General features: G+C 42.6%; 1 long non-coding RNA gene across 1 annotated transcript in view; it reads left to right on the top strand.

The window, feature by feature from the left end:
• The first annotated feature begins 629 nt into the window (after positions 1-629).
• The window catches only part of LOC110006719 (uncharacterized), a 53,154-nt gene continuing 41,419 nt past the window's right edge, over positions 630-12,364 (top strand). The window contains exon 1 of the long non-coding RNA XR_016050495.1: positions 630-868. This is a non-coding gene — a long non-coding RNA (uncharacterized LOC110006719). The remainder of the gene's footprint in view (positions 869-12,364) is intronic.

Genomic DNA, 12,364 nt, shown 5'->3' on the forward strand with positions numbered 1-12,364 from the left:
AAACAAGGTGGTTTTAGAAGTGTGGTTTCATTATACTACAATGACATAGTGACATGCTAGGGTCAGCCCACTAGCTGATAGAATAGTATAAATCCAACAACCCTGATTGAATCGGGGCTGATCTGATAGTCAAGACTGTATTTCGGTAATATAATTTTAATAATTTTTATATAAATCTAAAAAACATGAAATTTGGAGCATCAACGCTTCTCATCAAGGTTCACTTAATAAAAATATTTAAAAAATAATTTGCAAAAAACCAAATTTATCAAAATGCCCCTGGAACTTTTCAACTATATTTTTGTCAATTTAATTAATGCGATTTTTTTTTGATATTTTTATCAGATTCTATAATTTTTTAAGAATAGATGTTCCAAATTTCAAGTGATATGGATTTGTAGAAAAAAAATTTAAATTAAATTATGAAATACAACTCTGAATATTAAATCGGCCCAGATTCAATTTGGATCGTTGGACTTATAATGTTTTTTTCAGCCCATGGGCTGATATATATATGAAAAATAATAACAAAAGATCTAGCATTTCTAAATGGGTGCTCATGCCCATGGGCTGATATATATATGAAAAATAATAACAAAAGATGTAGTATTTCCAAATGGAAGTGGGTGCTCATCGGGACTGTTGAATGATAGATAGAATGGATAGTAGGGATTGAAATTTCTGTTTCATCGAGATACTCTATATGAAGCCCATAATCCCTCGACGTCTCTCTTCTTTGCATTTTCCTTTCCCCTCGCTCTTCCCTCTTCACTTCCCTTTCCTTCTCTCCTCTCCCCATAATCCCTTTCTCTTGGGTTCATGTGGATCTCTCAGCTCGGGTCGTCGCCATGTCCACTCACTTTCTCAGGTATGTTCTATCCTCAATTTTTTCTCCCTTTTCAAGCTTCTCTCTGTCTCGGTCTCTCTCTCATCGGATCTCTCTACTCTACGCGCTCTCTATCTACCCCCGTCACTCTTTGTCTTGCTCTCTCTCTCTCCACAATCTCTATACCCCTCTCTCTCTCTTTGCTTGGCTCTCTCTTCATTGTTTCTCTCCCAACAGATGAGGGCTCTATATCTCCTACTTTATTCTGCTCTCTCTCCACAACATTGAAGTAAAAATCGAGTGGTCTAATTGGCAACCGCTCGGATAAATCGGAATTGATTAAGTTCCAGTTTCGGCTGGTTTTAGTGACCAGCCGAAATTTTTTTTAAAAAAATTAAAAAATTATATAAAATCTCAAAAAATAAAAAAATTTATTTGTAATATATTTTTTAATGTTTTTCATCATTATAATGTTGGATATAGGTGATGAATCCATTGTTTCCTATTTTTAGGAACAATACGTGATGTGTTTAAGATCCTATTGTGTAGGAAAGTAAATCCCCTTAAATTTAGGAAATCTAGTCCAATTAGAAATGGGTAAAGAGGCTGACGTGACCCCTATGGGTTGTTTAAAGTAAATCCCCTTAGATATAGGAAATCTAGTCCAATTAGAAATGGGTAAAGAGGCTCACGTGACCCCTATGGGTTGTTTATCTTTATAAAGGTTGAACTTTGCAGAGAGAGAGATAAGGGTTAGTTATTTAGTCATTGGATAGGTATTTTAGTGAGAGAAATACCGGCTTGAGAGAGAGCTTGGAATCTCTTGTATCCGGTGTATTCTCCATGCTTGCATGATGTTTTTCCCATAAGTGGAAGAGAACTTTACTGCCCTGTGCATGTAGGCAACTTGTCAAACCACATAAATATTTGAGTTTATGTTTTTTTATTTTTTTGCACTATTTTTCTTTCCCTTATTTTGGCAAACCTTGGTTTTTATCCTCTACAATTGGTATCAGAGCCTTAAGGTTGTTTTTGATCCTTGCTGGGCATAAGGTTTGTGGCAGATTGTAGATATTTAAAGATGATTGGAGGAAGTTCAACCATATATAAAATTCTAAAATTTGACGGTTCGGATTTCTCAACTTCGAAATTACAGATGCATGCGGTGTTGGTGAAAAGTGGTTGTGTAGTGGCTTTAAAAGGCAGAGAAAATAAACCGAAAAAGATGGATTATGAGGAATTTGATGAGAATGATGAATTGGCAGGGGCAAATATTTTCTTGGCACTTGATGAGTCTATTCTATTCAATGTCTCCTTAGAAAATTCCACGAAAAATTTATGGGACAAGCTGAAAAATACTCATGAAGGTAAGTCTCTTCTTAATAAAATATTTATTTGTCAGAAACCTTACAATCTCAAGATGAGTGTGGTTAGATGCCTCGATCTCGCCCTCCGGATCTGAATGATCAGACGGCACGAGACCCGGGAGACCCGGGACTTTGAGATCGCTCTCTCGAGAACCTTGTTCGAGAACAAAGGCAAGTATTACCAACCGATGAGAGAGGAATTTAAGGTAGGTTCGGGACTTACTCGGACTCGCTCATGTGGGCGCCCTCTTAAATCATGAAGAAAGCCCTCCAGTCATAAAACTGGTTCAGAATCGCCTCTCTCGGCCTGTATTTTCCTGTTTTCTTACCGAAGGGTACCGGTCATTTTCTTCTCTCTCCTCTCCCTTTTCACTATGCACCCATGAGCTTAAGCAAAAATGAAGTCTTTATTGAATATTTAAGAATGAACCCAAGAGGTGCTTTACAATGAAGCTTTGCATGTTTATATAAATTGAGCTAAAATATGGGTGTATGCCAAAAAACTACCTAAAATTGAAGATAATTACAATTTAATTAAATTAAAAGAAATTCTAAAAATGGGTGTAAAAAGACTATTTTGCCCCTGTCTAACGATGTGTGGAATTCCAGAACAGTCCCTGCTACTGCCCGAAAACTTGCGTGATCTTCCATGACTGATACGGGGTTGTTTTGATGCCTGTTTGATCGAAAGATGATTGTTTTCTTGTGAGGCTTGGTATGACGATCGATTTGATACCAACTTCGAGCCATGAATCATCATTTTAAGCAATGATCATGAACTTTGAAATTTGCTTGAATCTTGAAAAGTTTGGATCAATTGTGCGCTCATTCCTTGATGTTTTTATTTAGTTTCTTCGTTGAATCACACTGAGTATGCCGTCATGATCACGTTGCAATGAACGCAGCTCGATTTCGTGTCCGGATGAAGATTTTGTCATCTTGAGTTTTTGGTCAGAATCTTGAAATCTGACAGCCGAAATTTACAGCAGCTTTGATACCTCCATGTGTGAAATCCATCTGTTCATCGTACGCGGGTTTCAGATCGGAGATAGCCACAGATCTTATGCACATAATGCAATTGCTTTCGTGTCGATCGGGTACGCGAACGCCATGATTTGGTCGCTCGAGTGAGGCGTATTGGTGCTGAATTTTCTGTAATTTTCTTCACGGATCAGCAACTTCTTTCTAGTTTTTCTCCTTGCTTGGACATCATCACGGGGTATACCACATATTGAGACACTCGTCTTGACGAGATGAACACGCACACAAAATTTGAGTGTGAACCGACCTAGAAGGAGTGAGATATAGGGCCTGAAAGTCACTGACTATGTAAAATAGTCATTTTTAATGGCGCTTTGGTGCAAGGTGGACACACAAGAATAGTGTGCAGCCTACCCCTTTTCGGTATTTTACCCATAACGTTGTCTTGGAGTGTCCGATTAAGCCAAAACTTGACCCCTTAAGGATTTTCAATCATGTCGGATCCAATGACAGTGGTCCCATAGCTGTTTAACACACCAAAAATATAGCTCTAGTTACGGGGTCCATTTCAAGGTGCTAGAGGCCGATTTTACGAAAATTGTTTCTTTATGTTCACTGCCTTACACATGTCTGATCGTGATGAAACTTGGCAGGTAGCCTTTTGGAGTAATCATGAAGATCTTGATAATTTTTGGGGCGATTATGAGACTGTTGAAATTTCCACTGTTTTATAGGCTTTATCGACCTGCTTCCTCTGTATTTCGCATCAGGGACCAAGGTGCTGAAAAATGCGTTCAAATAGCATGCCTCACCGAATGTTGTTCTTCGAGAGAAGCGAGAAGGACAATGTTCAGAAAATGTCCTTCAGTTTCATTACTTTTTTCTTTCTAGCCATAAGACCACGTGATCATCGAGGAGATTCACGAAATGGTGCAACTAGGATGCGCAAATGTAGGGATGCATTGTTCGTGGGTCCGTCTGTGGAGACTTTAGGGGGAGAAGACACTTTTTTTAGGGAACTTGTCGAAGTCCTCACCCTCGTGTTGACTGTTTGTGATTCTGAAGCTGAAGATTTTGTACGGACCTTGCCAGTTAGAATCACGCCCGTCTGGCAATTGAGTGCCATGTGGAAGGTATTGTTCCCATTTGGTCTGGGTTTCTTTGTCTTGGATAGACAACAAAAGATCCTTTGGTCGGCGCTCATCTGCATCATGCAGCAGTTGTTCCTTAGCGAGCAAGGTAGCTCAGTTTATCGAGATAACCAACTTTGGGTATAACCACCCCTGCCCACTGCTTTGTAGCTACGACAATCATTTGATTGTCACTCCAGGGTCATGATTGACTTAACCTTCTTGGGGCATCTTTGGTTCGTCGGAGTGACTTTCTCGTTTGTTTGTTGTGCTGAAGAGCCTTTTGTTGGAGATCGTCTGCATCGTGCACCAGTTGTTCCTTGGAGGGTAGGGTACCTCAATTTATCGAGGTGACCAGCTTTGGGTACAACCACCCCTACCCACTGCTGTGCAGTTCGTTACATAGCAGGTCCAAAGTCATGGCTGACTTAGTCTTCTCAAGGCGTCTCTAGCATCTTGGAGTACATTTGTAACCTCTTGGGAATGATACTCTTCTTCATGAGACTTTCCTTTCTTTCTTGGTGAATCTTTTGTCCTTCGAGTCCTTTTTGCAACTGGACTCAGGCTGTCAGAATCCTTTCCTTAGAGCTTGTATTTTTTTTGGACCCTGATATTGTAACATCAAGGATTTTTTTCTTTTTGAGTGAGGGCTGAAGCCGCTTGTTGAGGCAAGCGCTGCATCAACCTGTTTATTGGTCCAAGCGTCTTTTATGGATTTTTACTTGAACTTAGGAAGCGGTGTCGTATAGACAGTTTTTACCAACTTCCTTTTATTTTGGGGCTCTTTGACCCATGACCTTACGACCATATCCACCCTTATTCTTTCATTTTTACTCACGATGCCCTTTTAGGTTTTCACCATGCCTGGGTTTTTATTTTCACGGAACTCTTTTACTCATGGTTTCGTGACCATGCTCGTCCATCATTTTTACTCATGGTGTTCCCCTATTAAGGTACAGACCATGCTCGTTATTTCATTTTTTTTTTGTGAAGGCATGTTTAAGGTTATACCTTTGGGACCTGTGCAAAGCAGTTTAATGTCATGTGGCCAGGACGTACACTACAATTTAAAGGTCATATAGCTGGACCGTGGTAGTGATGAATGACAGTCTGTAGAGGTCATGGGGTGAGTATGGTAGTGGTTCTAGCTCACTTTTGGGGAGATGGCATGAGGCTACCGGTGTCAGATGGATGATGTATGAAAGGTGGGTGACCCACTAGCTTACGACAGGTATAGGTATCTGGATGGTTCGCCTTTTTGTGAGCGTGGGTGAGACTCACTGGGGAATGATGAACACGTAAAATGCGTGTGCGCATATGTGGGGGCGTGCTTAAGGTCATGCCTTCGGGACCTGTGCAAAGCAGTTTAACGTCATAAGGTCAGAATGTACACTATGGTTTAAGGTCATACAGCTGGATCGTAGTTACGCAATTTAGAGTCACGCAACTAGGACCACGCAGTTTAAGGTCGTGCAACTAGCCCTCCGCTATAGTTTAAGGTCATATAGTTTGGACCGTGGTTATGCAGTTTAGAGTCATGCAACTAGGACCATGCAGTTTAAGGTCGTGCAACCAGACCTTCGCTATAGTTTAAGGTCATATAGTTTGGGCGGTAGTTATGCAGTTTAGAGTCATGCAACTAGGACCATGCAGTTTAAGGTCGTACAACTAGACCTTCACTATAGTTTAAGGTCATATAGTTTGGACCGTGGTTATGCAGTTTAGAGTCATGCAACTAGGACCGTGTAGTTTAAGGTCGTGCAACTAGACCTCCACTATAGTTTAAGGTCATATAGTTTGGACCGTGGTTATGCAGTTTAGAGTCATGCAACTAGGACCGTACAATTTAAGGTTGTGCAACTAGATCTCCACTATAGTTTAAGGTCATATAGTTTGGAACATGTAGTTTAATCGCCCTGTAAGTGAGACTTCATGGGGAATAGGTCTGTGGGTAGCAGTTTGATTCCATGGGGAAAAGATAGGTAGGACCGATGAGGGATCCAGATAAGAAAGATGACCTTATTGGGGAAGAGGGGACAAATGTGGGTCTTTTATAAGCTTGAAGGCATAATAAATAAGCATGAGGCAGACCACTGGGGGTTGCAGCAGTAAGAATGACCGTAACTCTACTAAGGATAATAGTATGCAGTACGAGCATGACTCTCCTACTGGGGATGAGGAGTCATGACCTGATTTTGATCGACCTAGGTTCCACTTTGCTAGGGCAATATGTCAGAGTCAAGGTGTAACCTCACTGGGGATAACAATAGGACAAACATGGCTTCGGCCTAGGATGTTTAAAATACAGTCGATGCCAGGTGTAGCAACCGTTATTTCTTGCGAGTGCTCAGCCGGCGATGAGTTTTCGAAAGCGCAACCAGCATTGAAGATGGGCCGACACTGCTTTTTAACCACTAAGCCGGCGCTAGATTGTTAAAAACACAACCGGCACTGAGGACAACACGTGCTTGAACACAGTCGGCGCTGAGTTGCCGAGCACACAGTTGGCACTATGGTTGTTGAAACACAGCCGGCGATAGGTAACCTCGACCATGTAGCTGGCGCTGGGTATGGATTAATATTCGAGCCATGACCCGAGCCCGACCCGGTCCTGGTTTGTGTTGCATGTCATTTGATGAGGCGGTAATGAAACTTTACCTAGGCCTCGGGTCAAAGCCTGACCCGATCCAGCCCGTTTGTTTACAGGTGGCAATGAGAGTTGCCTCGGGCCTTAGATCAAAGCCCGAAGCGGCCCATCGTCATTTGTTTTCCTTGGACGCGATTGGGATTTCTAGTTTATGAGGGGCGTTTGAGGGAAATATTGGCTATATAAGGGGGTAAAACCCCATTTTTCCCACTTTTCACCGAAGGTAAAAAAAAAAAGTTAAACAAAATTTTCTTGAGCTAAGAAGAGGGTTCTTGGTGGAAGCTCTAGCAAGCAGGGGGATTCCAGCAATGGTTTTACAGGGAAGGTTTCGGCAAGATTGTCAAGGGATTGTCGGAAAAGCAGGGGAGGCTCTGGTCGATCAAGGAGACATCGGCAGAGGAGGAAAGATTAGTTGGAGTTGCTAGAGTTTTCGATGAGCACAGGGGGTTTTTTGAGAAGCAGGAGAACTCCGACGGTGTTTTTGCTAGTTGGAGAGGTGGGAAGTGCAGCAGTGGGCATTTCTTCTTTCTTTGGGAGTTTTTTCGGGGGACATTAGTGGTTTCCTAATGTCTTGATGGCATTGCAGAGGCTTTCCGGCGGCTGTTTTTTTGTGAGTTCCCGGCCAAGGCGTAGGCAGGGAAAGTCTCACAATGAGTTTTCGACGGGAGACCAAAGGGTCAGGGAACAGAATGGTCACTACAGGTGGACCGTCATGGGGAAGGCGAATGGTTGCGAGGGTTTTTCGTTAGTAGAAAGGGCATTTCGACGGGAAACCGAAAGAACGATCACATGAGGTGAACTATTTCAGGAGGTCAACCGTTGGGGAGACGAAGGGAACTTGACCTTGAAAATGAGGAGTCTTGGGAGGTGAACAACCACAACACAGCTGGTGTTGACTTAAAATATACCGCCGGTGCTGGGTTTGTTAAGAACACAGTCGGCGCTAACACACTCGACACTGACACAGCCAGCGCTGACCCTCAAAAGGAAATTAGCGCTGGGGGGTTATAAGCACAACTGACACTTAGCCTTCAGAAGACATAGCCGGCGCTGGGAGTTAACCAAGCAGCCGACACTAGCCTTTGGAAGACACAGCCGGTGCTAGGTTCAAATCACAGTTATCAGTGGTAAGGCCCGACTTGTGATGCCTGGTGGAAGCCAAGTCCTCTAGCACAACAGTGAAGTCCATGTTATTCTGTGGAAGAGCATCCATTGTGAACAGGGTATGCTCTCCGTCATAGGTTAGCTCCTTGCCAGAGAAGTCTGCTTCGTATGTTTGGTGTACTCGTCAGATGAATTGAAGCTGACTTGGAAATGGTTGGCTCCTTCTTTTGACCTGTAACCATCCTCTTATGGTGGCACTCGTCAGATGAATTGAAGTTGACTCTTCAAGTGGTTTGGCTTCTTCTTCATGATGAGGGTGCTTCTTTGGTGGGTTTTCTTCTTCTGGGAGAGGAATTCTTCCGTGGGTTTACTTCTTCTGGGAGAGCAATTCTTCTATGAGTTTGCTTCTTCTTCATGAGGAGAGGAACTCTTTTGGCCTGTAACCATCCTCTTATCCTCAGATGCAAGAGCGAAACCACAGATTTTGGTTTGTAACCATCATCTTATCCTCAGAATCAAGAGACTTGTAACCTCCCTAATAATGGGATTTTTGGCTTGTAAATTGTAACTCATTTTTACGATAATAAAAATAGTTGGACTTTGTTCAGACTATCTTGCTTGCTTTGCATTAAGTCTCTTTTCTTGAATATGCATTATGGATATTATTTCTTTAGGTATCGCCCATTGATAGGAGGCATTGCCTCCTCTCAATCACGATGTGATAATATGTAAGCTCCGTTTGACGAGACCTTTTTTACTATAAAAGGACCTTCTCACTTGGGTTCAAACTTCCCTTTACAATGCCCATGCATTACAATCGGCCTTTTGATGGCTAAAACTAGATCATCACGAGGGAATGAGCGGACGTTGACTGACTTGCACCCTCTTTATTCTCCCTTGGTTGAGTTCAAGGTTCCGCTGAGCCTCTAGCCTCTTTTCGTCGAGCATATCCAATTCTTGATACCGAAGTTTAACTCTCTGATCTTCGGTTAGTCCTTGATGTATAACGACACGTAATGAAGGAATCTGAATTTCAAGGGGTAAAACTGCTTCACCCCCTTTGACCAGAGAGAAAGGAGTTGAATCAATAGCATTTCATGTAGTAGTACGATAAACCCATAGTTCTTCGGGAAGCTTCTCATGTCAGTTATTCTTTGTCTTTGATACTGACTTTCATAAAACATTGCACATAATCTTATTGAAGGCCTTAGCTAAGCCATTCGCCTGAGGGTGGTACATAGTCGAGTACCTCCATTCAAAACCGAACTAGTTAACCAAGCGATCAATGTGGTGATTCCTAAATTGAGGACCGTTTGTCAGATATAATCCGGTCGGGCACTCTGAACCAATATTTGATGTGATGTCAAACGAAGTTGGCCACTGTTGTCTCAGGAACTTGCTTAAGGGGGACCGCTTCAGCCCACTTAGCAAAATAATCTGTTGCAGCTAAAATAAAGACATGGCTCATTGCTGAAGGAGGGTCAATAGCCCCTATAATGTCCACACCCCATTGTGAAAAGGACCATGATGCTACTGTAGGGTGTAAGGGCTCTGGAGGTTGGTGAACAAGACTTGAATGTACTTGGAAATCTGACATTTCTTAGCGTAGTTCAAGAAATCAACAATCATCGAAGGCCAATAATACCCCAATTTGTGTATCCGTTCATAGAGCTTAGGACCGGATTGATGTAGTCCACCAATTCCTGAGTGTACCTCTTCTAATACCTTATTTGCCTCTTGCACGTCCACGCATCTAAGAAGAATGTAATCAAATGATCGTCTGAAGATGGAATCTCCTTCAAGGTGAGTATACTTGGTAGAATTCGACGTATGGTGCTGCGTTCAGTACGATCTTTCGGGAGCCTGCCATATTTTAGAAAACTAGTGATGGGCTCTCTCTAATCTTCTACCCGTTCGATTTTTGTGCATATTGGATCGAAGAACTCCAATTGTTGGTTTTGGACCTTAGTGTCTTGACTCTGTCTTTTCTTATTCAATCTTGATTACTTCTTTAACTGATAGAAGTGCTTCGGATGGATAAGGCGGGTACTCGGGGAAGATATTTCTCTCATCATCCGCATCTACCTCGGTTCTTAGTTCAATGTGTTTCCATTCTTCCACCCAGACAAACGTGGGTCCTGATGAGGATAATTGAATTGTAGCGCTGAGTTTTGCAAGTGCGTCAGCTTACGAGTTTAACCTCCTGGGGATGTGACTTAAGGATACATCTTCTAATTGGGCCATATATGATTTTGCAGTATTGTGATAAGGCTTAAGAGTATCTTTCCTCACGTCATAGATCCGTTTGAGCTGTCGAATAACTAACTCAGAGTCGTCATAGATCTTGAGCTGCTCCAAGTCTAGGTCGAAAGCTATCTCCAACCATATTATAAGGGCATGATATTCTGCCTCATTATGAGAATCGGCTTGAGCGAGAGAAAGATAAAGTGGCAATACTCCTCCTCTTGGAGTTAGGAATACTATTCCGGTGCCTCCTCGATCTGATTGGAAGGTTCCATCGAAGTACAATTCCCACGCATGAGCAGAGTCAGCACATAACACTTATTCATCAGGGAAGTCTCTTGATAGAGGAGATTCTGCAGGTATGGGGTGAGCTACAAGAAAGTCAACCAAGGCCTGGCTTTTGACGGCCTTCTGTGGGACATACTTGATGTCAAATTCCACTTAGCAAGGCATCCCAACAAGTATGGGCGTGTCATGAGAAATTTCACAGGATCTAATTTTGGTGTAAGTTTCACTTCATGACCAAGTAAGTAATGACAGAGTTTTTTTACTGTGAAGATCAGGGCCAGGCACATCTTCTCTATAGGGGGTAATTCCTCTCGGCCCCTTGCATTCTGCAACTGAGGTAGTATAAAGTAGTTCTATTCCCTCGTCATTGTTCTATGCCAACAATGCCCCAAGTGACTCATCTAGAGTGGTCATATACAGGATGAGGGGTCTTCCTAACACTGGTATAGAAAGTACCGGAGGATTGAGAAAATACTGCTTGATGTCGTCAAGGGCTGCTTGACATGCTTCATCCCAAATGAATGGGGTATCTTTCTTTAACAGATGTGTAAAAGGTTTACAGCGACCTGAGAGCTTTGAGGTGAACCTGCAGATGTACGCTAGCTACCCTTGAAGAGAGCGCAGTTCTTGCAGTGTAGTTGGCGACGACATTTCTTGGACCGCCTTGATCTTGATTGGCTCTACTTCAAGCCCTCGATGTTTGACAATGAACCCCAAGAATTTTCCCGAACCCATGTCAAAAGCGCTTTTTAGCGGGTTTATTTTAAGTTGATGAAGGCATAACTGCTTGAATACCTTTTCAAGGTCTCTCATATGATCATCATTCTCTTCGGATTTTACCACCAAGTCATCTACATTACACTCCACCTCTTTGTGCATCATGTCGTTGAAGATGGTGATCATCGCTCTCTGGTATGTGGCACCAGCATTTTTTAATCCAAAATGCATCATTATATAACAGAAGACCCCTTTTGCAGTCAAGAACGCAGTGGCTTCCTCATCTTTGGGTGCCATCCGAATCTGATTATACCCAGAGATCTGGCAGTGGCTGTAGAATGGATGAGCATCTTAGTGAATGGCAACAGAAAGTCATCCTTGAGACAGACGGTATTGAGGTTGCAGAAGTCAATGCAAGACCTGATTGGACCATTCTTCTTCTTGACTGGAACACATTGCTAGCCATTTCGGGTACTTGACTTCACGAATGAAGCCTGCTTGTCTGAGTTTGGTAACTTCGGCGTCTATTTGCATTTCAAGGTTAGGCTTGAGCCTTCTTGATTTCTGCTTGACAGGTTTGACAGTCGGATCAATGCCGAGACGGTGGACCGCTACTTAAGGGTCTAAACCAGGAATCTCATGGTAATGCCAAACAAAGACGTCTTGGTTTGCTCGCAAGAAAGTAGTGAAATCTTTGTTCTGTCCTAGAGACAGTCACTGAAATAAAAGTGGGTCTGGGTTCGGCTTCGTCTCCAAGATTTATTTCAACAAGCGTGTCCGCTGTGGCTTGACCGCTTTCTTCCCACTCTTCTGGGGCCTCTTGCAACTCTTCATCATTTTTTTCAGAGGTCTTTTGATCGACCTCAAGTGCAGGGACCCATGATCTTGACATCTCCGCCTCCGATAGAGGTCCAAGATGGATCCTAATTTCTGCACCTTCCCCAAATTGAGGAACGGAAGGATCTTTCATAAATATAGATTGTTTCTTAGGCTGCAAGAGTTCGACTTGGAGATTACAGAGAATTTGAGATTCAACGATTGTGGCGTAAGAAGTGTCCTC

Source organism: Amborella trichopoda, chromosome 2, assembly GCF_054954075.1.
Source record: "Amborella trichopoda isolate Santa Cruz 75 chromosome 2, AtrichopodaSantaCruz75HAP2 v2.0, whole genome shotgun sequence".
In the NCBI taxonomy this organism is placed as follows: Eukaryota; Viridiplantae; Streptophyta; class Magnoliopsida; order Amborellales; family Amborellaceae; genus Amborella; species Amborella trichopoda.